Consider the following 27,687-nt stretch of genomic DNA (forward strand, 5'->3'; position numbering starts at 1 on the left):
CATCGTTTTTGATCTGCAGCAGCCGCCGGCGGGGCGACCCAGCCCGACCCCCTCCCCTCCCCCTCAGCCACGAGCGGCGGCGGCGGCGGCCGGAGGGAGTTGGCGGCGGCGGCGGCCGATCGGAGGGGCTGAGTGGGGAGGGAGGGAGGGCTGAGGTGTCCCCCCTGCCGGGTGGAATCGGAGGCGGCGGCGGCGCTGGCGGCGGCTGTGGTGGAGGCGGCGGCGGCGGCGACGGTGGAGACGGCTGCCCTAGTGGGAGAGGCGGCGGCGGCCGAGGAGGAGGAGGGGGAAGCGGCGGCGGCGGCGAAGGGTAAGCGGACAGCGCTGCCGGGCCTCGGCGGGACCCCCAGTCCCGGCTCTCCCCTCATTTCCCCGCACCAGCCCCCCCTCTTCATCTGGAAGGGACTCTGCCGACTCGCGAGGCCCTTGCGGGGCGTCCGCTTCTTCCTCTCACTCTTCCTCTCCTCCGCCTCCTTCCTTCCCCAGTGGCGAGGTAGAGAGGGAGGCCCCCCCAAGTCCTCCTGAGTGGCCGGGGGTGGGGAGCATCGGGCCGGGCCTGGGCTCGGGGGAGTAAGTATGTAGGGGGAGGGGGAGATTCACTGGAGTCGGGCGCCGGGAGAGCCCCGGGTGGGGGAGGGTGCCAGGGGGGTGGGGAGGGCCCCTGCCTGCACGGGTGCCCCCCGGTCCGCCCCTTTGGCATGTGTGAGATGGGGGGTGGGGGAAGGAGAACGCTTTTGGGGGAGAGTTGTGGCCCGAATCAAGATGACTTCGGGGCGAGGGGAAAGACCGAGGGAATCTGGTGGTGCTAGTGGAGGGGAGACCGTCGTTTCCCTTTCCAGTATTGGTTTTCTGCAGCCTTTTTTCAAGTGGGGAGCCTGCCCCTCTGGGAACTTGTGGCCCCTAGATTTCAGTGGATAGATAATTCTAGCTTTCTGTCCGATCAGTCTCAAACCCTAAGACTGTGGTTGTGGCAGGAGGCTGGAAGGGTCTGGGTATCGCCGAACAGGTGACAGGTGTATCTTTCTGTGGCTGATGCTGTGGGATGGCCCGGGCAGGGTAGTGTACCACAGTGTCAGAGACCGTGTGCGTTCGTATTTATGTGTTTGGCCATGTTTCATTCCATATATAGTATATTTGAGATGTTAGGTTTCCATTCTTCAAGTCGGCTTAATTGTTGTGGAGAAATTCTTCAAATGTTTCTGATAAGAGGGGTTTCCAGGAGGGTGGAGGGAATTTGCAGCTTCCCGGGGGTTTCTCAGGAGTCCGTGATTTTGGGTCGCCAGTACGAGGCTGTTTTCAGTGCTCTATTTCATTGGAAAGTTCTTGAACACTAAGGTCGTATTTGAGGCAACAGTGAGGCAGTATAATTTTGCATCCATTTTGTCTGTTTTAGGTAAGTTTGTAAAAGTGTCAGACTTTAAGGTCAGGTTGATTCACATTTTTATGAAAGGAATCACTTTGTGCTTTTGCTCACTCTAAAGAGTATGTTGCTCATTATGCAATTTCGGATTTGGCCGGGAATTTTGGTGGGCATGGAACAGAATTTTGCTTTCAGTTTTTATACTACTACTGCTTACCACACTCCTCATACAGTGGCAGAGTATTGACACCTTTTAAAAAATATCTTTGAATTCCTTGTAACAGTGAAATCGTGCTTGCTTTTAATCCCAGTTTGAAACTTTAGATTTTGAAACCATTACATTTTCTAATAAAGACAGACATGCTTTTCCTCTTGTGTGCTTTGGCTGAGCACTTAAATTAGAAACAATGGGAGGAATTGTTAGATAAATGAGTTACAAATTTTAAAAGGGTCAAGTTTAAAAAGGATCTATAGCTTTTTTAAAAAAGTGTATGGAACGAATATATTGAATGATGGCACTATTAGTGTGTTAACAGGAAATAGAATAAAAATTCCAGTGATTCAGAACTTCTGTTGGTTTTTCCCCCCTTAAATCTTATCAGTTTCTAATAGGGTGCTTAATATTGAAATCTTTAAAGGATCAACTGAAAGTTGAATGTGTTAATTGGATGACTTAGTCATGTACTGCATATACTGTTACTTCATTTTTCTTTTGGGCAAGTGGAATACCTTTTCTTGAGTTCAAAACTATTCTCAGGGAACCCTGATGAATGCATGCCTTTCCCTTCTCTTTAGTAAACTGTCACATGGTGCAGCGTGTGCTTTTGTAACTTGTTAAGTGTATAAACAGTCTCATCTGATAGAAATTTTCTGAAAAATGTTTTAACTTAATCTGATCTGATTGAAATAACACCTATATTTGGTCCTCTACTGGAAAGAAGCACTTGCCTTCAGCTAATGATATTATTTAAAACTTGCATATAATTATTGCATCTAATGAAATCAGGAGGTTTTTAAACTACAAAGTAAGCATTACTCAGATCCCTAATTACATTATTACTGAGTATTGCTTATTTAGTATTAGTAACACATTACACTTGGGTAACTGTCTTAAAATGATTAGTCTTATGTCCTGACAGAAATAAAAATTTATTATACTTCTGTACATTTCTCTGTAAGGAAAATTCTTTTCTCAAAATACTATTTAGGATAAAATCGACATATGTATCTATGAACGTATGGCACTGTGCAAAATAGGTGTAATGTACACCATTTGCATGAAACTCTGTGGGTTTCTGTGCCCAAAAGTTCCCATGAGGAATGTGTGAATTTTCTGAAACAGCATTTTTTTTTTAATTGTATAAACTCAAGACTAAAATTTTATTTTTTAACAATTATCAATATACGTTAAAAGGCAATGTTTTACATTGTTGTAGATGTTTTGGGAAAAAAGTTCTTGATAATCTTTACAACATATAAAATTTGTGAATTAAACTATAATTCAAGAAAGCTTCAGTTCCTTTGTATCTCTACCTGGCCAGGCTCCTGTGGCCCAAAGGAGAACAATAGTAGCACTTTTCCATTATGTCACTAATGTCATCTTCATTTGATCCATCTAAGATTGGGACTCTGTAAAATAGAAGGATTATGAGATAATAACAGAGGCAAATGTGAAAATGGGGCAAAATAGTAATGAGGAAGAAGATAGGGGCTAAGATGCTAGTAGAGGATTAGATGGACAGTTTTAGGCAACTAGGAAAATGGAGATGTGAAGAGTGGTGGGTGCCAGCACAGGAAAGTGAACATGCTGGACTGCTCTAAGGAGATTTGGTCTGAATCTTTTGATAGACTCGCAGTCTGTATGTCATATTTTAAAAAATGAGTCAATAAAAATCGATGAAAGTCTAAATGAAATGCTTAACTTTAATGCTGGAATGCTAGTAGTAAGTAATTTTTAATCCTCTGTATTAAGATGATAAGGATTTGGTGACTGAAATCATATGAAATCTAAACATATGTATTCATATGTTCTTACTTCTTTGCGTCTGGCTCATATTTCCAGAATACTTATATACTATTTTAAGATTTCATTTTTTTATGGTGAATGGCAGAATGTTGTTTACTCCCTAAGTCGTGTCCAATTCTTTTGTGACCCCATAGACTGTAGTCTGCCAGACCCCAGTGTCCATGGAATTCTCCAGGCAAGAATACTGGAGTAGGTTCCCATTTCCTTCTCCAGGGGATCTTCCTGACGCAGGGATTGAACCTGCATCTCCTGTATTGGCAGGCAGATTGTTTACCACTGAACCAAGGCCACTGACTTAATCAGAAAGCTAAAATCCCTGAGTAAGTACTCAGGGGTAGCCAGTACTGTGCTTTATGTTCCCTTTGTGATATGCTTAGTCACTCGGTCATGTCTGAATGTTTGCGACCCCATGGACTATATAGCCCACCAGGCTCCTCTGTCCATGGGATTCTCCAAGCAAGAATAAGGGAATAGGTTGCCATGCCCTCCTGCAGGTGGTTTTCCCAATCCAGGGGTCAAACCCAGGTCTCCTGCATTGTAGGCGGATTCTTTACCGTCTGAGCCACCAGGGAAACACATGTTCCCTTTAGTTAACTACTAAACTTGCCTGTGATCTTGATAGAGTCAGAGATTAAGAATGGCTGTCTTTTTCTTAGTTTTTCTAAGTATTCCATTCCTTAAAACACATCGTTTGGTATTAAGGAGTACTTAATACTAGCCTTCCAGCATTAAAGTTACTCATTTCATTTAGACTGATTTTTATTGACTCATTTTACAAAATATGCTTAATTTTTAATTTCTGAATCCTAAAGGAATGGGCTTCTATTAAAAAGCACAGTAAAATGTGTCAGCTGACAAGTTAATGTTTTGGAAGGAGATAGACATCAGAATTGCCACAAATCAAAACTGTGAATATTAATTTCAACAAAGGATTTCTATGAAAATTGATTTAAGTTTTGGCACTTTAAAAAGTGCTTTGTTTGAAATATAATTTATGTAGACCCCAATAGAGGATGTTTGCTAAATGAAACTTTGCTGAATGTGTCTTTTTTTGATTTTCCTTAACATTTTATTTTAACAAGAAATTCTATTGGACTTATAATCTGTTTCAGCTCAAAATTTGGTATCAAGGAAGTGGTAAATTTCTTTTGGCCTTTAATATCTTAACATTAACCTTTTTAGTATTTCCTACATAGTAAAAGAAAAGAGAAACTAATATTTCTTGAATACCTACTGGGTGTCAGGTTTTCTATTGTTTCACAAATATTAATTGAGCACTTAATATGTGCCAGGACTCTTCGAGATGTTGGAAATGACAACAGTGGATAACATAGACAGGATTTCTGTCCTCGTGTAGTTTACATTTTAGTAGTGGAAGACATAATAAATGAGGAAAATCAAGTGTGTCTGGGAAAGAAAAGTACTGTGGAGAAATGTAAGACAGAAAAGGGGGTTGGGGAACAGACATTGCCTATCTGCTCTTTTAAAAACTGCATAATGGATATTATATTTGATTTCAGAAACAAAAACTCCCATACATAAATTTTTTCTTTTAAGACTATATTTCATAACTTAGGAACGACATTATGTTGATACTTCAGAGTTTTAATTAATAGCAGTTTGGTGTTGGTAGTGCTTCAGAAAGCTGCTTTTTGGCTCAATAGAAAACTTGGAGTCTGCTATACTGGTTTCAATCCTGATTTTGCTGCTTAATAGCTTTGTGATTTGAGATCAACTACAATTTCTCAGCCTCTTTGAGCTTATTTTCATCTCTGTAAAATGAGTGTATCTATAAGGTTGTTATGATAAATTATACAGTTTGTGTAAATTATCTAATTTATAGAAGGGGCTTGATAAATTAGAACTTTTTTGTCTGTTGCTTATCTGGAGTTCTGTTATAAAACAAACATAGTTGAAGTTGGTAACCCTTCCAAGAAGCTTTCACAGCGCTGTGGGGGAGATTGTTTAATACACATTGTATTTGAACAGGTACCACTCTTCTCTGGTAGAATGAGGTTAATTAAAACTCGACTGTAATTTGTAGTCAAACTTTCTGGGGAGTTTGTGCATATTGTCGAATCAGTATGCTGTAGGAGTAAACCTGGTCTTTATGCTGAAGACACATGGTGACTGATCTTATTAACAAGCTGGATATCAGCATTTTAAGAAGTAGATAAAAATATTGTGTAGGCTCGGTGGAAACACTGTGAAACCTTTAGCACAGTCGAAGTATTCAGTAAATGTTCACTTTTTCTTTAATTATTATGCCTTTATTGTGTGATGGGGTAATCCAAAGTATTCACAAAGTATTAAGGAAAACTTTACAAAGAGAAAATAATGCTAATTGTGGATAAGTTTTTTGAAGAAAGAGAGGAATGGTCGATCAGATTGCAGTTATTTGTTTCTCATTTTTAGCCTGGGAAATCATGTCTCACTTTCCTTTCAGGCTTGACTTCACCATATCTTCAGTGCCTGGCCTATGCTTTGGAGCTCAAGAAATACTTTGTGTTCAGTGCTGAAAGACTCTTAGTGATAGTGTTCCTTTGGTATCACAACTCTTTTTGGTAGTGAGCACCTTTTGATTTCGAAAAGTGCTTGCGCTGGACGTAAGCCTTTAAATCTCTTGTTTTAAGCACAGACTGAGGTATCACACAGAGTGTTCTGAATGCCATTTTTTTTTTTTTCAATTTAGCCAAAAGTTTGAAAAAGATCCTAGAGATTAGAAGGAAGAAATCATTTATTTTACAACTAGATTAGTAGTTGTGAACCTATTCATATGAAGTTATTGATATTAAAAAAGTGAATAGCAATTTTTAAAGCAGAGGAGAAAAATAATTCATGCATAATTTTTCACTCTTATCTCTTGTCTGTCTCTTTAAGGCAATTTCAATGAAACTGTAGATTTATACTGTCATTATAAATTAAATGGCTCAGTCAATTTCTTACATTTCTATGATGTGGAGAATATTGGTGTTTTCATGGAAAAGGGAAAACATCCCACCCCACCCCACCCCACCCTTACCAGTAACCATTTTTCAGATGTTTAAATCTTAGCATCAGTCAGCTTTTTCCTGTTCTGTGGCAAGTTATTCTCTGCCTAATGAATACAGTAATAATTTTAGCTTTCCTAAAACTGAAGACTTCCCTAAGGTCTAAGATCTTTAGTCATTTATGTAAATTATTTCTTGGCTTAAAAAAAGCCAAGATTTTTTTTGAAGATTTATAGAAACAAATTGCTTGATATTCAGATTTGTTTTAGAAATGAGCTAGAAATACCTGCAATTGAATATTTTTATACTCTTGTGGGATTTTGCTTGTTTGCTTGTTTTGAACTGTAACAAAACCTACCACTGGAAAGGGATACTACTACAGGCTGTCAGCTTGAGTGGCTTCAGAAAGAAAGTCTTGATTTATCCACAAACAGGTATAATGTAGATAAGGGCATTTAAAGAATTTGTAATATTTTAATTGCCTTATTAAAGAAAATGGTATTCTTGTTTCACTTAAGAAAAAAAAGAACAAAGCAAAACACAGTCCTTGTGCAAGCCAGAAGCCAAATGGAATAAAGTAGAGGTTGGAAGGGTCCCACAGAGAGAAGAAGCAAGAGTAACAAAGTGTAGGATTTAAAAGATTTTGGTGGAAACATGAATGCTGATTGTTTTTAATAAAATGATTCAAAAGAACCCATCTGTTAAAGAAAATCTGTGACCCCTGCAACCAGCCCCTGCCCATGCTTGCCTCAATGTAAGTCAAAAGCAATATACCACATACTGAGGTATATTCTAGAGATTGGTGCTGTTATCAAAAACTTCAGAGTTTCTGGGGGGGTGATTCTGATCATTTAACTTGTCTATTTGGCTAGTGCAGAAGACAGATTCTGGGAGAATAACAGATGACAGTGTATTATTAAGGTGAAAAAAGGGCAAAAAAGTAAATTTTCACTTAAGTTAACTATACTTAAATAATGGGAAGCAATTTTACACTTGTAATTTAGTTTTGTTAGGTTTTTCTTTCAGGATACCTGTTCAATTCATTTTTCTCAACAAGTAAAATAAAAGGGAAGTAACTTCTATATTATTTAATTTACAGTAACTCTTTAGACCAAGGGTGAAATAAAACATCACCAGTATTTTTTTAATTCAATAATATTATTTTCTATGTCCATATTTCACATTCAGAAAAGATTTAGTGCTAAATTTCCTGATGTTTATTACTGGATTGACTGATTTTTTTGCTTTGATTTTTTCCAGAAGTTTTTTATGTTAATTCCTCGAACTGGTGGTGGTTGTAGAATATTTTGCTCTACTAATGAGTATTAATTACTATTGGTATAAATAATATTTAACAGATTAGTAATATACTTGTATTACACAGTTATGCTTATAGTAACATTTTCTTTTCATCAGCTTTTATTGGTGGTGAGTTATCACTAGAAAATAATTACAGAGAAGGTAGTAATATAGGCAAGAAAATCTACTTTTTAAAAGGAATTCAGAACAGAGTATGTGTTGCATTTTAATTCATTGAGTACATTGTGGTAAAATTGCTTGGGTTACTTTTTAAAAGAGTATTGATGACCAGATGAACATGAGCATCTACTTTTTGGGACACAAGCTGATGTATGTAGGGGTCACAGTTAAGTAGTTACTAGAATTAAAGAGAAAAAGTTCTCAAGATACCTTAAGGGATCACTGTCATCAAAAGTTGAACATCAGGCACTGTGTATTTGCATTGAGAGTAATTTGATGTTTACCTTGTGACAAGTGTAAACCTGCTGTTTGCTGCTTTATGATGATTTTCAAAGGAAATGGAAAAATAAACATGTGGAAATGAAGTTTAAAAAAAACTTCCCATTTCCACAAAGCCGTTCTTTTTTACATATGAAAATGTATTGACACCTGTTGGTTGAGCTTGATTTTCTTTTTCTTGAGATTTCTCTAGCTGAGGTGAGGTTGCCCTGAGTGAGACATCCTCTCTTCGTGGACACCAGCGTGAATTTATAGGATGACGGTTCGGAGCCCTTGCCGTAGCTTTGTGAATGAAATAAATCCATTGTATTCTTTTGAGGAAGGAAACTGGTTCACAGGAAAATGGAACTGATGATCTTAGCCTAACCAAGCTGAAGAATCAGTACTTCAACTTCTGTAGGGTAATACATGACCAAAAGAATAGAAACTCTGTAGAGTTTGTTTCATATGCCTTCTCTGATACACCTGTGCACAATAGCTGACTAACCCAAGAAGTCTTGCCTGATTGATCCTCTCACCATGAGTCAAGTCTGCTTTATTAGTCAACTTAATTCAACTATCCAGTAGTTTTGAATTAGTTTTGAGTCCTGCTTGTGTGCCAGGTACTTTGCTAGGTGATGAGACTGGAAAGATGAGTAAGATGTGTCCTTGCCCTCAAGGGACAGGTATACAAACTAGCAAATGCAGTGACCAGGTTAGATGTAAGACACTTTAGGGATCTACAGGAGGGAGTGTCCGACCCTGTGAGGGAAGGAAAAATATGAGAGGGAATTCTTCCTAGGAAAAGTGACACAATCTGTGTGCCAGATAGGCAAGGAAGAGGAGAATTTGGGAGAAGCAAGGCCATTTCAGTCAGAACATGCGTAAAGGATGGAGGTAGGAGAGGACACGCCTACTCAGTACAATGTATTAAGTACCGGTGGTGGGTTAATAGGAAGTGAGGTAGAAAATGAGCAGAGCATGAAAATACTTGTATACTCTATAAAGCAGATTTGACTTCATCCCATAAATGATGGAATGTTTAAATTAACATTCTAGAAAGATTTCTCTGGCTCTAGAGTAGAGAATATTTAGGAGCTGGGGGTGGGGTGGAAGAGGTAGCTTTATAACCATTTATTTGAGAATTGATGAAGAGATGAGTTAAGGCTGTAATTAAGGAGAAGAGTGGGTGATGAATTTGAGAGTACTGAGTGTGAAGTAAGGTAAGAATCTCACACGCTCTGGCTTGAGTACCTGGGTGCAAAGTGTAATGCCTGCCAGTCATCAATACAAGAACATGCCAGGGGCACAGGTGAGGAAGATACTTGAGTTCTGTTTATGGTTTTATGGTTCCTATAGAGAGAGAAAGAAGAAGAAGACATCACTTTATGTGTGGTGGGGAGCGGTAACAACTGGAAAGTCTTCTCTGACATTTGAGCAGGTATCTGGGTGAAGTAATAAAGAGAAAACTTTCTAAATAGAGAGGTGGGAGCATGCCTGCTATGTTCTAAGAGCAAGAAGACCAGTGTGGTTGGAATTGAGAGTGGGAGAATTGTGGATGAGATCCTAGTGAGTATGTGCTTTTCGTGTAGTGCCTTTAGATTGCAGTGGGGATTTTAGTATTTAGGATGAGCTTAGAAGCCACTGAGGGGTTTTAAAACATGAGCTATTTGCCTTTTCCCCTCCTCTCACTTGTTAGAATATGATTTGAGAGTGGCTATGTGTGTGTAATTCTATATTATTTTCTTCTATGTAAATTCATATAACCCTCACAGTCAGGATACAGGACTAGATCTGTTCCGTCAGCACTAAGAAACTCCTCTGTACTACCCAGCCTTAACCACTGATCTATTCTCCATCACTGTAATTTTGTCACTTGGAGAGTGTTATAAAAGTGGAATCATACATTGTGTGATCTTTTGAGATTGGCTTTTTTCCCTCAGCATTAGACCCTTGAGATGCATTCTAGTTGTTTCTTGTATCAGTGGTTCGTTCCATTTTAATTCTAAGAAGTGTACCTTTGTGGGTGTGTGTTTTAGTCGCTCAGTCATGTCTGACCCTTTGAGACCCCATGGACTGTAGCCTGCCAGGCTCCTCTGTCCATGGTATTCTTCAGGCAAGAATACTGGAGTGGGTTGTCATTCCCTTCTCCAGGGAGGAAGTTGGAAGGGTACCCTTGTATGGTGTACCACAATTAGTTCAGTCGTTGACTGAAGGACTTTTGTGTTTCTAGTTTGGGGCTATAAACACAAAGCTGCTGTGAACAGTTTTGCAGGTAAAATATGTTTTCGTCTCTCTAGGATAAGTCCCCTGGAGTACAGTTGCTGGGTTGTGTGATAAATATATATTTAACTCTGTAAGAAACTGCCACTTTTCCAGAATGGCTGAATTTACACTCCCACCATCAGTGTGTAAGAGATAAAATTTTTCTGCATCCTTGTCAGCATTTGATACTGTCAGGATATTTTTTATTTCAGCCATTCTAATAGATATGTAGTGATAGCACATTGTAACATTAGTGTGTGTTTCCCTAATGGCTAATGGTGTTGAATGTGTTTGCGTGTGCTTGTTTGATGTCTGTATATCCTCTGTGAAGTGTCTGTTCAGGTCTTCTGTGTATGTTCTAATGTGATTGTTTTCTTGTTGAGTTTAATGAGTTATGTATATATTCTGGATAGAAACACTTTGTCAAATATGTGATTTGCAAATATTTTCTCCTGGTCTGTAGCTTACTTTTTCATCTTCTTAATAGAGGCTTTTGTGAAGAAAATAATTATGAAGTCTAATTTGTCTTTTTTCTTTTATGAATTGTTTTTTTGTTATCAAGTCTAATATCTCCTTAACTTTAGGTTCCAAAGATTTTCTCCTGTTTTATTCTAAAAGTTTTCTGAAAAGCTTTACATCTTACATATGTAGATCTGTGATCCATTTTTACTTAATTTTCACATAAAGGTATAAAGTTTAGATTGAATTTCATTTTTTGTCTGTGAAATGATCAGCTGTTACAATACCACTTGTTGAAAAAAAATTACCCTTCCTCCCTTGAATTAATTTTGCACCTTTGTCAAAAATCAGATGCATGGCTGTGCTATGACGGTCTACTTCTAGATTCTCTATTCTGATCTATTGATGTTTGTGTTTATCCCTGTACTAGTATCTCATTTTCTTGGTAACGGTAGCTGTATGGTAAGTCCTAAAACCAGGTAGTGAAATTTCCCTAATTCTTCTTTTTCAGAATTGTTTTTAACTATTCTATTTCCTTTCCATGTAAAATCTAGGATCTATTTAAAAAAATGCTGGAATTTTGGTAGGAATTTCATTAAACCCTTAGATCTATTTAGGGAAAATTGATATCTTTATTTTGTTAAAAATAAAATAAAATCTTTCAATCCATAACACAGTTTATATCTCTCCTTATATTTAGATTGTCTGATTTCTTTGATCAGCATTTTATAGCTTCTAACAGACACACATTTTATATATGTTTTGCTAGATTTATACCTAAGCACTTTTTTTTTTTTTTTGGAACAGTCATAAATGATACTGTGTTTTAAATTTTGGTTTCTAGTTTATTATAGTTTATAACAATGTGGTTGATTTCTGTGAGTAGATTCTGTGTCCTGAGACTTTGCTAACCTAATAAATTCTAGTAATTTTTTTGTGTGAGTTTTCTAATGTATCTGTGAATACAGACAGTTACGTTTCTTCTTTTCCAGTGAATTTTATTCTCTTTTCTGACCTTACTGCTCTGATAAGTACTTTGAGTACTGTGTTTGGTAGGCATGGGGAGATTAGACAAGCTAGTCTTATTCCTGATCTCAAGGGAAGGTATTAAGTCTACCACCATTAAGTACACGTTAGCTGTAGGTGTTTTGTAGGTGCCTGTCTTTTCATCATTTGAGTTTTTATCATGACTGGGTATTGAAATTTTTCAAGTGGTTTTTCTATGTCAATTGATACGGTCATATGGTTTTTCTTGTTTAAACTGTTAACTGATGGTAACTTCCCTTTTTAAAGATTTACTGTGGCAGCTCTTTGTGGAATAAACTAAGGGCAGGGCAAAGATGTCAACAGGGAAGCCATATTGGAAATTACTGCAGTTATCTAAATGAGAGCTGACAGTGGCTTGGACCACAGTAACAAAGGGAAACGGCATGAAGAGGGCAGGTTTTGGATATGTTACAAGCCCTGAGTGGCAGGCAGGATATGTTGATGAATTGGGTCTGAGGCATAAAAAAGCAGTCAAGGCGTACTCAGAGATTTTTGGCCCAAGCATTTGAAAGTGTGGAGTTGCTGTTGACTGAGTTGGGGAAGACAGTGAAGTAACAAGTTGGGCTGGACAATCAAGAGGGTTTTTGTTTGGACATGTTAACTTTGAAAGGCCTACTAGACATTTAACTGGACCTGTCAAGTAGGTAATTTGAAATACAAAATGGAATTCAAGAAGGAAATTCAGGCTGGAAATAGAAATTAGAATCATCAGTTGAGCTGATGTATGAGAAATTACAGTGACATTTATTAAAAATTTTAACCTATAACCTTTTTACTATACTGTTATTTAAGGTTTATTAGCAAAAAAACGTGATTATCCCAGCACATGAAAAACTTTGTGAAAATTTGAATTGTTTTGTTTATTAACACTGTTGCCTTCAGTTCAGTTCAGCTCAGTCGTGTCCGACTCTTTGCGACCCCATGAATCACAGCACGCCAGGCCTCCCTGTCCATCACCAACTCCCAGAGTTCACTGAGATGCCATCCAGCCATCTCATCCTCTGTCGTCCCCTTCTCCTCCTGCCCCCAATCCCTCCCAGCATCAGAGTCTTTTCCAATGAGTCAACTCTTCGCATGAGGTGGCCAGAGTACTGGAGTTTCAGCTTTAGCATCATTCCTTCCAAAGAAATCCCAGGTTGATCTCCTTCAGAATGGACTGGTTGGATCTCCTTGCAGTCCAAGGGACTCTCAAGAGTCTTTTCCAACACTACAGTTCAAAAGCATCAATTCTTCGGCGCTCAGCTTTCTTCACAGTCCAACTCTCACATCCATACATGACCACTGGAAAAACCATAGCCTTGAGTAGACGAACCTATGTTGGCAAAGTAATGTCTCTGCTTTTGAATATGCTGTCTAAGTTGGTCATAACTTTTCTTCCAAGGAGTAAGTGTCTTTTAATTTCATGTTTGCAGTCACCATCTGCAGTGATTTTGGAGCCCCAAAAAATAAAGTCTGACACTGTTTCCACTGTTTCCCCATCTATTTCCCGTGAAGTGATGGGACCAGATTCCGTGATCTTTGTTTTCTATTGCCTTATCTCACATTAAATGCACCAGAAATTGTGTGATTGGGAGACAATTTGGGAGATATATGTTTATTGTAATGTGTATTTAATCATGCTTATTTGATAAGTGGATGGCTATAATAGTAGTATAGACACATGTGCCTTATTAATTTTGAGAGCTTTGTCCTAAATCTTTGTAAACAAAGTAAAAAGTTTATGCATATTGTAGACAAGTTTTGATACTATTATTAAGTGGCTGAGAGGCTTTCTGAGGCACATTTCTTTTGTAGAGAAAACAGCCAGAGAGAAAGAGCAAAAACAAAAATTAAAAACGAAAATGCAAAATAGATATCAAGGAGAGACTTTTTTTTTTAAAGACTTTTGACTTAGAGCCAGAATTAAATTGGTAAAGGGGAAGGGTGAGCCTCAGTTTACAAACTTGATAAAAAGATATCCTCTGAGTTCCATTCAGATATGTTTTCTTCCTATTAAGGTATTCTGGAAAATGCTTTTTAAGTGGCATGATATTTTCTGTTGTAGCTAATTAATGATCTTTTCTTATTTATAATATAAATATCTCTAGCACATTATTTCCCGTTACAGGGTTTGCCATATTACATTATAATATTCTGTTTATTTTTCAGTTTCTCCCACTGAATAAGGTTTTACAGCATTAGTACAATGCCTTAGTACAGTAAGCTCTATGTAAATATTTATGAATGAATGAGTGAACACACACATTACTAAAGTTTAAAGCTGTTAGATTTACTTGCTTTTGAAAGTGTGTTTTTGAGATTCCAGAGTGTAAATTATGGTCAAAAGTCTTTTCTGAGTAGTGCCCTGATGCTTTCAAGCAAACATTATACCCCCGAAAAGTACACCCAAACATAGCGATATTACTAACCCAAGGTCAGTGACGCACACATTTTGCCTCTTGTTATTTGTTCTTTTTTCATAGTAATAGTGGTTTTAAAGAATCCCCCTGCCAGTGCAGGAAACACAAGAGATGCAGTTTCTATCCCTGGATCATGAAGATCCCCTGGAGGAGGAAATGAAAGTGAAGTGAAATCGCTCAGTCATGTCCGACTCTTTGCGACCCCGTGGACTGTAGCCTACCAGGCTGCTCTGTTCATGGGATTCTCCGGGCAAGAATACTGGAGTGGGTTGCCATTTCCTTCTCCAGGGGATCTTCCCAACCCAGGGACAGAAGCAGGCAGGTCTCCCACATTGCAGGCAGATGCTTTACCCTCTGAGCCACCAGGAAACCAACTCCAATATTCTTGCCTGGAGAATTCCGTAGACATATGGAGCCTGGTGGGCTGCAGTCCATGGGGTTGCAGAGTTGGTCACAACTGAGTGCACAGGCACACACAGTGGATTTTTGCAAAATCTAAACCTGGCCTAGGTTCTTGTGTGCAGAGCACACGTTGTAAATAGTAGGTTGAGCTTAGAGTTTGGTCCATAGTAGTATCTCATTGGAAATTTCCTATACACATTTTAAAAGAAAGTAACTTTGGTCTTCCTTTTACCTAGTCCCCCCTCATTTCCAGGTTGATGGTAGAGGTATAAGCCATGTTTCTTTTCAGTAATGATTATACATACTTTTTAAAAAACATTTTCCTCTACCTTTTCTCCCTTGAGCTTTATAAGACAAAAATACCTGAGCCTTTACTGTTCCAATTCATATTTAAGCCCCAGGAGAACAGTTATTTTTGAAAGCCATAGTGTTTTATTTCCAAATCTCTAGTGTGTGTGTTTTGTGTGTGTATGTTTATGTATGTGTATGTATATAGCTGTGCATGCATGCTCAGTTGCTCAGTCGTGTCTGACTCTTTGCGACCCATGGACTGCAACATGCAGGCTCCCCTGTCCATGAGATTGCCCAGGCAAGAGTACTGGAGTGGGTAGCCATTTCCTCCTCCAAGGGATCTTCCCAACTCAGTGATCAAACTCACATCTCCTGCATTGGCAGGCTGAGTCTTTACCTCTGAGCCACCTGGGAAAATAAGAAAGAAAGTGAAGTCACTCAGTCATGTCCGATTCTGCAACCCTTCAGACTGCAGGCCGCCAGGCTCCTCTATCCATGGGACTCTCCAGGCAAGATTACTGGAGTGGGTTGCTATTTCCTTCTCTAGGGAATCTTCCCGACCTGGGGATCAAACCCAGGTCTCCCACATTGCAGCCAGACCCTACCATCTGAGCCATGAGGGCCTGTCCAGCCACCTGGAAAACCATGTATATATCTGTATATACATGTATATATTGTGCTAGTCCATGAAACATTAATGAAGTGTATAAGAAAAACCGCTTTCCTCTGATATTGTTGACACCAACATAGTCAGCATATAAATTGTATAGTGCTCTGTTTTAGGCATTGTTGTGAAAAGACAAGGGGCTATATAAAATAATCCTTGTTTTCTCTGAGAGAGACCAGTGTGTAGTCAGCTGAGGATTCTTGAGAACATTAAATGAGCAAATGCATTATAAATCATTTGACCTAGTGCTTAGCACATATATAAATGTTTTATCTTACTCATTGTTACAAAATTGTAAACTATTTGTTATAAAAATAATAAACTAAAACTTCATTGTTATACCTCTTTTCATTTGACTTTCTTGGTCCCGTTCCTTCTTGCATTTTATCTAACTTTTCTAACTCCTTTGTTGTAAGTTCTTGGTCTTTGTGTCTCCTCTCTTCCTGTCCAGTCTCTTTTCCGTTATTCCCTAGGTCAATGTCATCACCTTCTACTGAAATTCATTGCAGTCTAGTTCTGCAAAATCTCTTAACCTCTCTTAGGAAGGAAAATGACATGATCCAGCAGTGTTTCAGGAACTAGAAATCTTGTTGCCACTCTGAAATATAGCTTTGAAGACCGAAGAGTGGAGTAAGCTATCAGATAAGAGATTACTGCGTTACTTCAGTTGTCCAGATAGCAGGGACCGGAACAAGGATGTTGTGGGGAGAGAAGGGGGGTTAATGCGAGAAACACTTGCAGGAGTAATCAGTAGAACTTTGCCACTGATTGCATATAGTGAGGAAAAGAATTGAAGGCCTTGAGATTTCTAGCTTCAGAATCAGTCCTGTACTATTGGTAATTAACATATAGATATATTATTGTGTGGGAGGCAGAGGGTTGAGTTTTGGGCAAGGTGCTTTAGCAGCATGGCACTGTCAGACTATTCCTTTATTTGTTGCAGTCCCACCCACGCATCCTCCCCCTCACTCACTCCCTGAATTCCATGCTATTAGTCTGGGAGCTTCCCTTTGAGAAGGGCAGTTTCTATCCGGTCAGAATCAGCACTGGAGGCTGAAGCGCTGCGGAGCAGCTTCTTGTTTCCCGCCCACGTTCCCATTGGCCTCCTCTCTGGAACCTTCCAAAAAGATTAGTTAGAGTAATGTTCACCACCATTACTATCGCCCACCCACTTCTGGGATAGTCACAGATAAATTTTTTATTTTTATATAAAGTAAATGGAGCAACTTGGCTGGGCTCTTTGAAGAAAAATAAAACATTATGAAGTGTTTGTGATTAAAACATTAATCAATGAGTAGAGTAATACCTCATTCATCTAATATTACTGGGCAATAAATATTCTAAAGTAAGACAATTGAAACTTATCCCGAAATCTGTTTCCATGTAGACTTTATGTATATAGAACTTTTAATGCTATTTTTATATATACTATGTAGATTATATATATATAAACAGCTCCAAATCTGTTTCTTTATAATGTTTTATATGACTTACTGCCTTCTGAGAACATGTCTCCACCCTAACTTAATCTCCTGCTCTGCTTTTTGTCCCAGAGTTTCAGAATGAGAATCAGGAGTCCCTGATCCTAGTCTACGGTCTAAGAGTAAATTCTTGTTTGAGGATCTTTTTTTTTTTTTTTTTTACCATTGAATCTGTGAAATCTGGATTTGTGCCTAGCATAGAGTAGATGCTTAGTATTTTTTGAATGAATCATTGGTTTATGCCCACTTTAGCACTCTTTCCCTGATTTATTACTTGGAATTCATCACTGCCTAGTAAATAAGTTTCTGAGTTTTTAATATAATATGACTATCTAGGTTCTAATTGAGTTGAATTATTAATAGTAAACTTCCCTTATGAGTCTGTTTTTGCTGCCTAGTAGAATTTTCAGTCCTCCTGATGCATTTTCTGATCCTTAAACTTTTGAAAGAAATGATCTTCTACTACTTGGTTTATTAAGAATGAGTAAGTTAGTCACTCAGTCGTGTCCGACTCTTTGGGACTATAGCCCATGGACTGTAGTCCACCAGGCTCCTTTATCCATGGGATTCTCCAGGCAAGAGTATGGGAGTGGGTTGCCATTCCCTTCTCCAGGGGATCTTCCCAACCCAGGGATCGCTCCTAGGTTTCCCACACTACAGGCAGATTCTTTACCATCTGAGCCACCAGGGAAGCCCTTACTGAGAATAGTTTCTTCACTGAATACATTCCATGGGCCTGTAACACATATAGGCAGTGCCACTATATACAAGTATGTCACCCATGTCCCCAGGGATCTTACACTTTAGATGAAGAGACACAGAAGTGGAGCTCTAAGAGAATAATTACATTTTGGGTCATGAAGCATTGATCCACACGCGCATTAGGAGTTCTAGGAAAAGGAGGGATCCATGTGGGCTGAAGCAGTAGAAAAAGAATGCAGAAAGGAGATGGAATTTGAATTGCTTTTGAAAAGGTAGTTAAGATTTTGACAAGCATTTGGTGGAGAATTGACATCCTAAGATAGAGCAGTAGTGTAGTCAAGAATGAAAACAGGATTGAACATGTTTAGACAAAGCCCAGATTTCAGATTTCTCTGAGTGTGGGGACTAGTGGAAAGTTAAAGTAACTAGATTTAATAGGGTTTTACTCCAGATTCTAAAACCCTGAAGAGGGTCTGAGGACAGAATTTAGAGGAGTCCCTGCATTTAGATGAAAAAAAAGTTCTTTATATTGTTACTAGCAATGACCTGTAACTGAAATTTAACCTTTCCTTCTATTATGATTTTAACCAGTAAAGCACAGTAGTATTACCAGTCCTGTGATTTTATTAGTCATAGAAAAAGCACAAATATTATGTTTACTGTTTTGGCTATCTCTGAATATATTTTATGCAAATTACTACTTTAAAACTAGTTGTTATTAGACCCCACTGGAGTTTACATGTTGGGTGTTAGTAAAGAAGCTGATACATAAATATATCAAAAATATGGGTTCTGGAAAACACTGGTGATTTTCAGTATAATTGATTTTCTTTGTGATCACTGATTTTATTTTACTCATTTAAAATAAATCTGGCCTGCTTTGTAATCCTGTGTACTGTGTTTTATGTATTTCAAGTCTTTCTGAGAGGCGATATGTAGCTTTCTCCCTGCCAAGTAGGGGTCCAAGGTACCAGTTCCAGTGGAACCAAACTGGAGAAGGAAGTCCTTGAAAACCACAGTGAAAAGTTTTAGTTGAAGTGATAAACAGGGGAGGAACCTAGTATATTTTTCATTTATTTTTGTTGTTTTAACAAAATGGTGTATTTACTCTGTACATTTACTCTTTTAAATTTCATCAAGTTGGAGAAAAGAAAGCCTCTTCTTAGCTTACAGTTATAGATAAACTAAATTTTAAAAGTGCACAGAAGTTCAAATATAATATCACAGTCACTGTCTTTACCCTCTTACTATGTATCTGTTCCAGTTTCTTAAGTTCTTGTGCAAAGCAGTGAAATATTTAGGGTGGTTATATAGGAACCTCTCTTACTCTGCTCTTCTATACGTGATTGGTCAAATGTGAAGGACTTCATGGCTGGGATATAGGCTGTGGGTCTGGTCATTTCTAAGTCGGATGATTGGGATAATGTGGTAGCAGTTGGGGTGGAGCAGAATTGGCAGTTGTGGTATTTGGAAAGAAGAACCTATAGGACTTGGTGGCAGATATGAAGGCTGAAATGCATGGAGTGGTGTTAGGGAAAGTATCAAAAGGAAAGTTAAGAACAGGACACCTGAATTGGGGTGTATATATTGTATATTATGTAATACCCCCAGCAAAGTTTGAGGCATCACCCAGTATTTAAACACTAGTATTTCTGCAGTGGAAAATGGAAATGTTTCAGTAAGTAGGCTAAATAAAGCCTGTAAGTAGCTTCACATCAGTTCAAAGCAGATTTTTGCCACTATCAGATGAGCTTTGACATGAAACTTAATAAGAAATCTTTTCAGAACTTTTTAGATTTTGGAACTACGGAAGTAATTGTGAACTGTGTTGACTGTAATATCCAGTGAGGAGAGTCTTAGGAGTGGTGTTTTGAGGAATGTTAGTTATTGGATGGATGAAATTTGAAGCAGTTGAGAAAAGTAAAAGAAAGCAAGAGAAAAGGTAATTTCATTTTTCAGGTTAACAAGAAAATTGCTATTTCTAATGAAAACAGGAAGTTGAAGAGGGGAAGCCAATTTGGGGAAGTTTAAGTTTAAACTTCAGCACAATTAAGAGGGAAAAAAAATCTTGTTTCACATGAGATACCTTTTATTTTTCATGTATTTTGTATCATGGGTAAACAAGCTTAGTAGTTTAGAAGTGTTGCAGTGGAAAATTTCCTTTTAAAATAAGCTCTTAATTTTCAGAGCCTGTAGACTCTGATGTTGAGATATGAAAGTACTTCTAGCTTGGGAGTGGTTGGAAAGGTATTCCTATATAAGTAGGATTGTGGCTCTGCCCGCTAAAAAAAGAACCTGGCCGATAGACTGAAAGGAGTGGAGTAAGGTAGGGGGTCCTCTAACAGGATGCTTGTGTGTGTGGCTGAATCATTAGTATGGCTGTTTTTATAATCATATGAATATATTCAGAAGTAGTAATTGCTGGAGAAGCAGTGGTAACTGACATGTTTTCAGTGCTTACCACATACCAGGCCCTATTTTAGGCCCTATTCAGCAGACAGTCTGGTGGCATCTGTTCCTGCCTTGTAGACAAGGTTGTGGTTATCAACCTAGATGGGAAGCATTAGGCTAGAGAGTGGTATAATTTTGATTCCCAGGTCCCCTTTAAAAATCTGGAAGATAGATAACTAATGCATGAGTTTGTGAAATTGAATGGGTTTTAACTTTATTGCCATTCTGTGACTTTAAAAAAAAAACCTTTGGTGAATGGACTCATACATTAGTATTGTCATATTAGAAATATGGACAAGTATCTTTAACAAAAATGAAACAGGGTCCAATCATTACTCTTGAAATTTGTTTAGTTGCTTTCTGTTTACTATATATAAATATGCTGTATAAGTGTACACTTTATGATTCATAAGTTTAAAAAGGCAAATATTGTCTTAAACTTTTATACAAATCCTGCTAGTGACTTGTGTGAGTTGAACTTTTATGTTTTTCTTCTATTTATTAAATAAGGATGTTGGGCTTAATCTCAAAGGCCCTTTCAACATTGAATTCTATGATTCTGATTGTTTAATTTTCATCAGAACAGAAAGCAGCTTCTTAAAGAAGCCTCTCCCTAGATTAGTACTACAAGTGTAGATAAGATACCGGAGGAAGAAGTGAAAGAAGAAATGTCATAGTTTGTACTTAAATCCTTTTGACAAACATTAAGAAGCACTGAAACAGGGAACCTTGGAAACTAGAAGAATGTGCAGTGTTGACCAGAAAAGTTTTCAAGAAGAGCATGATCAGAAAGCATTCAAGTTAGTACTTAATTAATGAGTTAAGTTAATAAACTATAGAGGAAGGAGCCCTGGGCCTGAAGTTAGAAAGCTACAACTACATTTCTGGCTCTAACTCTGCTGCTTATTGGAGTTTTGATGATCAGAAAATTACTTAATTTTTCTGAACCTTGCAAAGGAGAGTAATAAATACCTGGCCTTACTTGGTTTTTCATAAGGATCAAATGATATGGTAAATTAGGTGGCACTAGTGGTAAAGAACCCACCTGACAACGCAGAAGATGCAAGAGATGCAGGTTTGATCCCTGGGTCGGGAAGATCCCTTGGAAGAGGGCATGGCAGTGCTCTCCAGTATTGCCTGGAGAATCCCTTGGACAGAGGAAGCTGGCCGGCTACAGATCACAGAGTCGGACACGACTGAAGCAACTTAGCACACACACACGCAATAAAACTTAAAATATTCTGTGACCTTTCTTTTAAAAAGCAAAATTTAACTGAGTGCATTTGAAGATGTGATTGTATTTATTTTAAAAAATATATGAATCAAGCAGCAAAGTTGTTACAAAATGATAGGTAAGGATCCTGAAGAGGTTATTGAATTTGGTGATTTGAATGAAACCGTTAGCAAGGGAAGAAACTTGAGGGCAGATTAAAGTAAAGTTGAGGCCAGAGCATTACTGCTCAGTGGAGAAGTTTGGAAAGGCGCAGATGTTGGAGAGAGAGGGCCTGGCATGGCTTGTTTACTCCTTGCATTGTTGTTGCAGACTTTTGTTTGCCTGTTTGTGTTCCTCACTGGATCAGGGATAGGTCGAAAGCAGGAACTCCAGTTCATTCTCAGTGCCTTGAATAGAGTAGCAATTTTAATAAATAGCTTTGTAAATAAATACTTGCTGAACAAGACTTAACTAGTAAAGAAAATTTTTGTGGTACGAATTTGTGCATGGTGTATGTTTAAAATGGTTAAGACTTAAACATATTCATAGGTTGAAGTGAGAGACTGAAAAGAAAAGGTATTGGTTTTCTCAAAGAAACAGGAAAAAGAAGGATAGGATCTGGAGCCACAAATGAAAATGCTGGTCTTAACTGGTAGAGAGACTGTTCCTTACGAAAAGCACCAGATAATTATGTATTTCAGAACATAGAGGGAAAAAAGTAAGCTTCCATATTCGTTTTACAAAACTAAGATAACATAAAATATGAGCATAAAAGGAGATTACATACCAGTTTCACATAATGCAAAAAATGCATAATAAAATCAAATGGAATTTAGCATTACATTAACAGAGTACTACAAATGAGTGGTATTCCCGTTAGGAATAAATCAAATTAAGTTATATTAGGTGATGGGACATGTGAATATCCTGAGGGATATCAAAAGAAGGGAAATCAACATTTATTTCTAATAAGAATCCTTAGTGAAACAAAAATAAATGAACATAGATACATAAGATTTTATATATCTCAGACCAGAAGCCAGCATTTTGTTACTAGAAATGGTGAGGTACTAGAATTTCTATTTTAGTATTTAGGGAAATACTAAATTCCTTTTAAAAACTCATGAATCAAAAAAGGTCTGGCTGGCATTACTGTTACATAACATTGTCTTGAGAAAGCTGGCCAATATAATTAGACCAAAAACAAAATAAGAGGTGTAATTATTGAAAGGGAGGAGGCACATTTATTTGTAAATGACAGTTTATATCTAGAAAATCCAAAAGAATCAACTGAAACATTATGTGAGTAATGAGATTTCAATGTGATAATTGGTTATAAAATAAAAACACCCAAAAATTAATGGTTTATCTAGAAAATTGTTTCTTTCCATGGTCTGTAAACTGAAAGCCTATCCATATGGATTAATGAATGGGAATCCTCATTCTTGAATACTCTTTATTATGCCTGCTGGCAAAACTTACTTATCTTATCATCTCTAAGTAAATTCATCTCTAAGTCTATTTTGAGTAAGATTCTTTCCATGTTAACTTTTAAAACCTCTGAAATAAAGTTGTAGTAGTGAACACATTTCAAGTAAACTTTAAGAAAAGAAGTTTTTTTTTCTTTTTTCTTTTTAGAATTCCTTGTGGCTTGTGATACTTGCTCTATTACTTGGTAATGCCAGGGAAGGTGTAATCTGAGCTCTGAACCATATTTGGTAAATAATAATTTTATGTGGAACCCACTGTTCTATCAGTAAGAGGAAAATTATTGCTCAAATGTAAGGCTTTTCTACGCCCTTAAAGCATTTCCTGTCTTAAAGACCAAGTTAGATCATATATTGATTCCTTTTGTTTTTTAAAAGACATTGTATCCCAGTTCTATACTATTTTGACTAGAGGTGTGTTGACAAAAGTATTTTCTGCTTTACTTGAAAGAGGGAGAATTACATGTCTACTTACTTGTTTACCATTAATTCTCTTTATCCTAAGTGTAAATTGTTATGTTTTTATTTATCATCAGTTCTCAAAATTGAGCTCTCTCGCATTTGCCTTGTTCTGGGATCAGTGTTGATAAATCAGGTTATCTCTCTTATGATGTGATGCAGTTGAGTTATTTAAAGCTAAAGCTTGCCACACAGCTGTTGTTTCAGCATTTTATGAAAATGAAAGCTTAAGTATACTCAGATGTTTAGAGCAAAGCTTCCCAGGTGGCACAGTGGTAAAGAACCCACCTGCCATTGCAGGAGTGTGGGTTCGATCCCTGGGTCAGGGCAATCCCCTGGAGTAGGAAATGACAACTCACTCCAGTATTCTTGCCTGGAGAATCCCATGGACCAAGGACCCTAGCAGGCCCTAGCCCGTGGGGTCACAAAGCGTTGGACACAACTGAGCATATAGAAAACTGAATTGAACACCTACTGTCTGCCAGGTTGTTAGCTGCTAATTCTCATGACAATCCAGTGAGGTAGGGGATGCTATCCCATTTAATAGAACAGAAACTTCTGCAGAGTTTTAGTTTGTACAGGAACCAGATTTGGAACCTAGATCTTTCTCTACCAGAATATTTTCATCTACAGCATGCCATTACAAAAGGTGGAAAATTGACGTTGTCCTTAAAAACTACGTTCATTCTCTTTTGCTTTGTTGTGTCCTGGTTACTAGAAATGCAGGGAGTTAAGTTCTTTACATCCTTGTCTTAGCACTACTCTTGTCCTGTTACAATCCTCACCATCTGCCATCATTGGACAGCAGCAGCAGATTCAGTTTATTTTGACTACTGTGGGATTGAGTCTCTTCTTTCGTAGACACTCCTAAAATTATCAGCTTGCCAAGCATAAGAACATCATTTCTAGGCCCCAGTAATCTAATTAGTACAACATTCTAACATTTTTAATAGCCTACCATTTCTGTAACCTTTGTACTTGCAAGTTTTCTTGTGTGTGTTTTAATAATGTGGACCTAACCAAAAAAAAAAAAATCATTGACTCTGTTTTGGTAATGGAAAAAAGAATTTCTGGTGTGGTTAAGAACCACATTTATGAGCTGTTCTTTGCGTCCTTCTTTAAGAATTACCAAGTGTTTTTAAAAATTGGAGCTTTATTTCACTGCTTAGATGTATCTAAAGCATTTCTTAAGAAAAGTCTGAGAACTGATTTTAGAAATTTAGGGAAACAGAAGGTAATTGGAAATGAGATAGCAAAAGAGAAGAGTAAAGTGACTTAAAAATGAGAGCTTTACAATTCCAGTCTTACTAATGAAAATGAACTTACTGTTGGTTTTCTCATTCTATATACTCTGGTTCCATATTGGACAGTCTGTTGCTGAAAGCCAGTAGAGATTTCATAAAGGCTACTGGTTTAGTTTCTAGAATTGGAAGTTTAGAGTGGAGTCGGGTAGATTAAGACAATGAGTTAAGTAATGCAAATAGCATCTTTTGGTAACTTGTATTTAAGAGAGTCTTCCATTTAAGAATATTTCCTATGCGAGACACTGGGGACTACCTCACTGCTATTAGCTCACAATGTTATCTGGTCACGTTTCTTGTTCTGCCTACCTCTAGTTTACTCTAGTTTCTCTTCTGCTTTCAAGGCTCCAGACCCAGTTCCTGGACCTGCCCTGGAAAAGAAGTATCCAGTAGAGATGAGCTCACTGCAGTTACTTAATTAAAAATTTGTAAGCTGCAAAAATGGCAATGGGCCAATCAAGAACAGCTACCATTTGAATTTTTCTATTTCCAGGTATGCTAAAGTCCATGGCACCAGTCAAGCTTAGCCGTGTAACTGCCTTACTATGAAATCTATAATAACCAAAACTTTACTTTTAAAACTTTGGTCATCTTGCTCAGAGTTTAGTAACATCCCTAACCACTGGGTGACATGCAACTAGTATTGACTTTAACGTACCTTTTGCCTGACTATTTCTAATTTAACTTGTTTGTAACAGCAAACTAATGGAAAAAGAATTAAAGAAAAATTAATTGGAAATGCTATTGAGTTAAGCCCTGTAAAAATGTACAAAAAGTACTCTGGTCTTCATTGAGAAGTACAGAAACAACCAAACTGTCTTCCTTTAAGAGGTTCACATATGGTACAAGTAATTTAGAGAATTAAATAAATGAAACAGTTCTCTGTCTTGAGGTCCTCAACTAATCTACACTGTGAGTGCCTACACATAAAGAGTTAATATGGTCTTCAAAAATGGGGGTGGGGGTGGGAGTGGGGAAATTGAAAGAAAATTCCTGGATAGAATCAAGTAATATATTATGTAATAGTTTTACCTGAAGAATTTAGTTCTGTTTTAAATGTAAGTATATAACTAGTATTTGCTATATTTTTACTTGATTGCCCAAAAGAAACCAGACGAGAAAGTCATCAGTAGTTGGAGTTGTTGTAGAAGGTAACCACAAAACTGAAAATTAAGGTTTCTTACTACCTTAGATTTTAACTGAGAAAAAACTACTTGTGAATGTTTAGAGGGCTAGGTTAGCTTTTAAGGACGTTTACCACTTTTACTAATTCGTATAGATTTAGGAACAGTTAATCCATAAAAGGTGACTTTATTTGCTAAAGGGTAGATGACCATACATATCTTTTGATTTTAAGTTCAGTTCAGATAAGTTAGAGATTACCCAAAGTTGAACAAATGAATTTTATATCCCAGTTGTGATTTTAAAAGGTGATTCTGATATCCTAGCTTATGCTTTGTATGCCTTCCTCCAGTGTTAATGCATAATGAATTTAAAGTCAGCCAGTCTTGTCAACATCAGGTCACTGATTCTGTGCCACTTCATTTGTTTAGCATTGAAATAATTATATCTCACTGAGTGTTGAATTAGGGCAGGAAAGAGAGCTACTACCAGAGTTACTAGGGTCGTTACCACTGGTAGATGAATTGAAGGGGAGATAAGAGAGAATTGCTTCTGAATTTGAAGTCTTACTAGTTATCACTGGGGCTGTGAGTAATGGTGAAAGTTTTCTACATCATTGAATGTAAATTGTATATAAAATAGTTCATTAGGTGCGCTAAGGATGTAGAAATAAATTAACCTTGTTTTCAATGGGCTTATGGACAAGTAATACCATAAAAAACTATCATAATAGAGGTGGAAAAAACTGTAGAGAAAGTAATATTTCTACTGAGCCTTGAAGAGTAGATAGAAATCTTTAGCAAGAAAGACGATAATATTCCTAAGTTGTAGAAATCAAAGTATATAATATGTTCTAAAAATTGTAAACACTCCAGTATGCCTGCAGAATAGTAGGGTATAGAAGGATATGATGGATGGTGGAGCTATGCCACACATGCTTTCAAATGTATGGTAAAGGAGTTTCGATTTAGTTATTAGGGCATGAGAATCCATTGCAGATTTATGTCTTAGCATTCTTGCACTTAAGTCAGTGAGTCTTTTGAAAAGCTGACTGCAATAGAGTGAGAGTTGAAACTTGAAAAAGTTAGAGATTAGGCAGTAGCAATACCTATGAAGGCCAGCACTTACTCTTATTTGTTTAGGCATCATGTGTGAAGAGTTTTACCTGTAATATCTCACTTACTCCTTACAGGAATGTTGTAAGAACTGAAATAATACAGGTTAACATTGTTCAGCACAGAACCTGATCCATGGTGAGTCAGTGATCACGCTGTAAGCTCAGAGGAAAGTGCCCTTGTCCGCCTTTATGTGTGAACATTTAAATCCCATCTGTCAAGACTCCTGATGGTTGACCATTGTTGCAGTTATTAAGTATATCCGTAACAATTTCAGCATTGATAGCATAGGCATAGAGTTATTTGAAAGTACATTGAATTGGCTCAGTTCTGGTACTTTCAAATAATTCTTTCTATGCTGCTCCTACTCTCTGACCCCCCCATATCAAAATACAAGTAGTGTTATGGGGAAATACATAGGAAATATATAGGAAATACTTTTATAGGGAAAATATTCTGCTCTAGTCTCCATTGTTTATGCTTACTTATATAAGAATACATGAATATATATTCTTATAAAAAATTGGAACATAACAGAGATGACTGTATCTCCTTGGACCACCTTCTCCCTATGTGTTCCTTTACCCAGCCAGGTCTCCAAAATAATTAGTGTGTATCCTTTCAGAGTATTACCTGTGCATTTCTATAAAAATATCTGTTTCAAACTTTTTTTGGTGTCTTTTTGTTTTTAACACAAAGGGCATCATTATACA

General features: G+C 37.6%; 1 protein-coding gene across 2 annotated transcripts in view; it reads left to right on the forward strand.

Annotated features, from left to right (window-relative positions):
- The window catches only part of TAB2 (TGF-beta activated kinase 1/MAP3K7 binding protein 2), an 85,823-nt gene continuing 58,364 nt past the window's right edge, over window positions 229-27,687 (forward strand). The window contains exon 1 of one of the 2 annotated variants that reach the window (XM_018053329.1): window positions 229-310. The gene's annotated coding sequence lies outside the window, so the exon portion shown is untranslated. Of the gene's footprint in view, window positions 311-25,061; window positions 25,231-27,687 lie in introns of those variants that run through there. The other variant, XM_018053328.1, reaches the window with a different exon arrangement.

Source organism: Capra hircus, chromosome 9 (genome assembly GCF_001704415.2).
Source record: "Capra hircus breed San Clemente chromosome 9, ASM170441v1, whole genome shotgun sequence".
NCBI classification, from domain to species: domain Eukaryota; kingdom Metazoa; phylum Chordata; class Mammalia; order Artiodactyla; family Bovidae; genus Capra; species Capra hircus.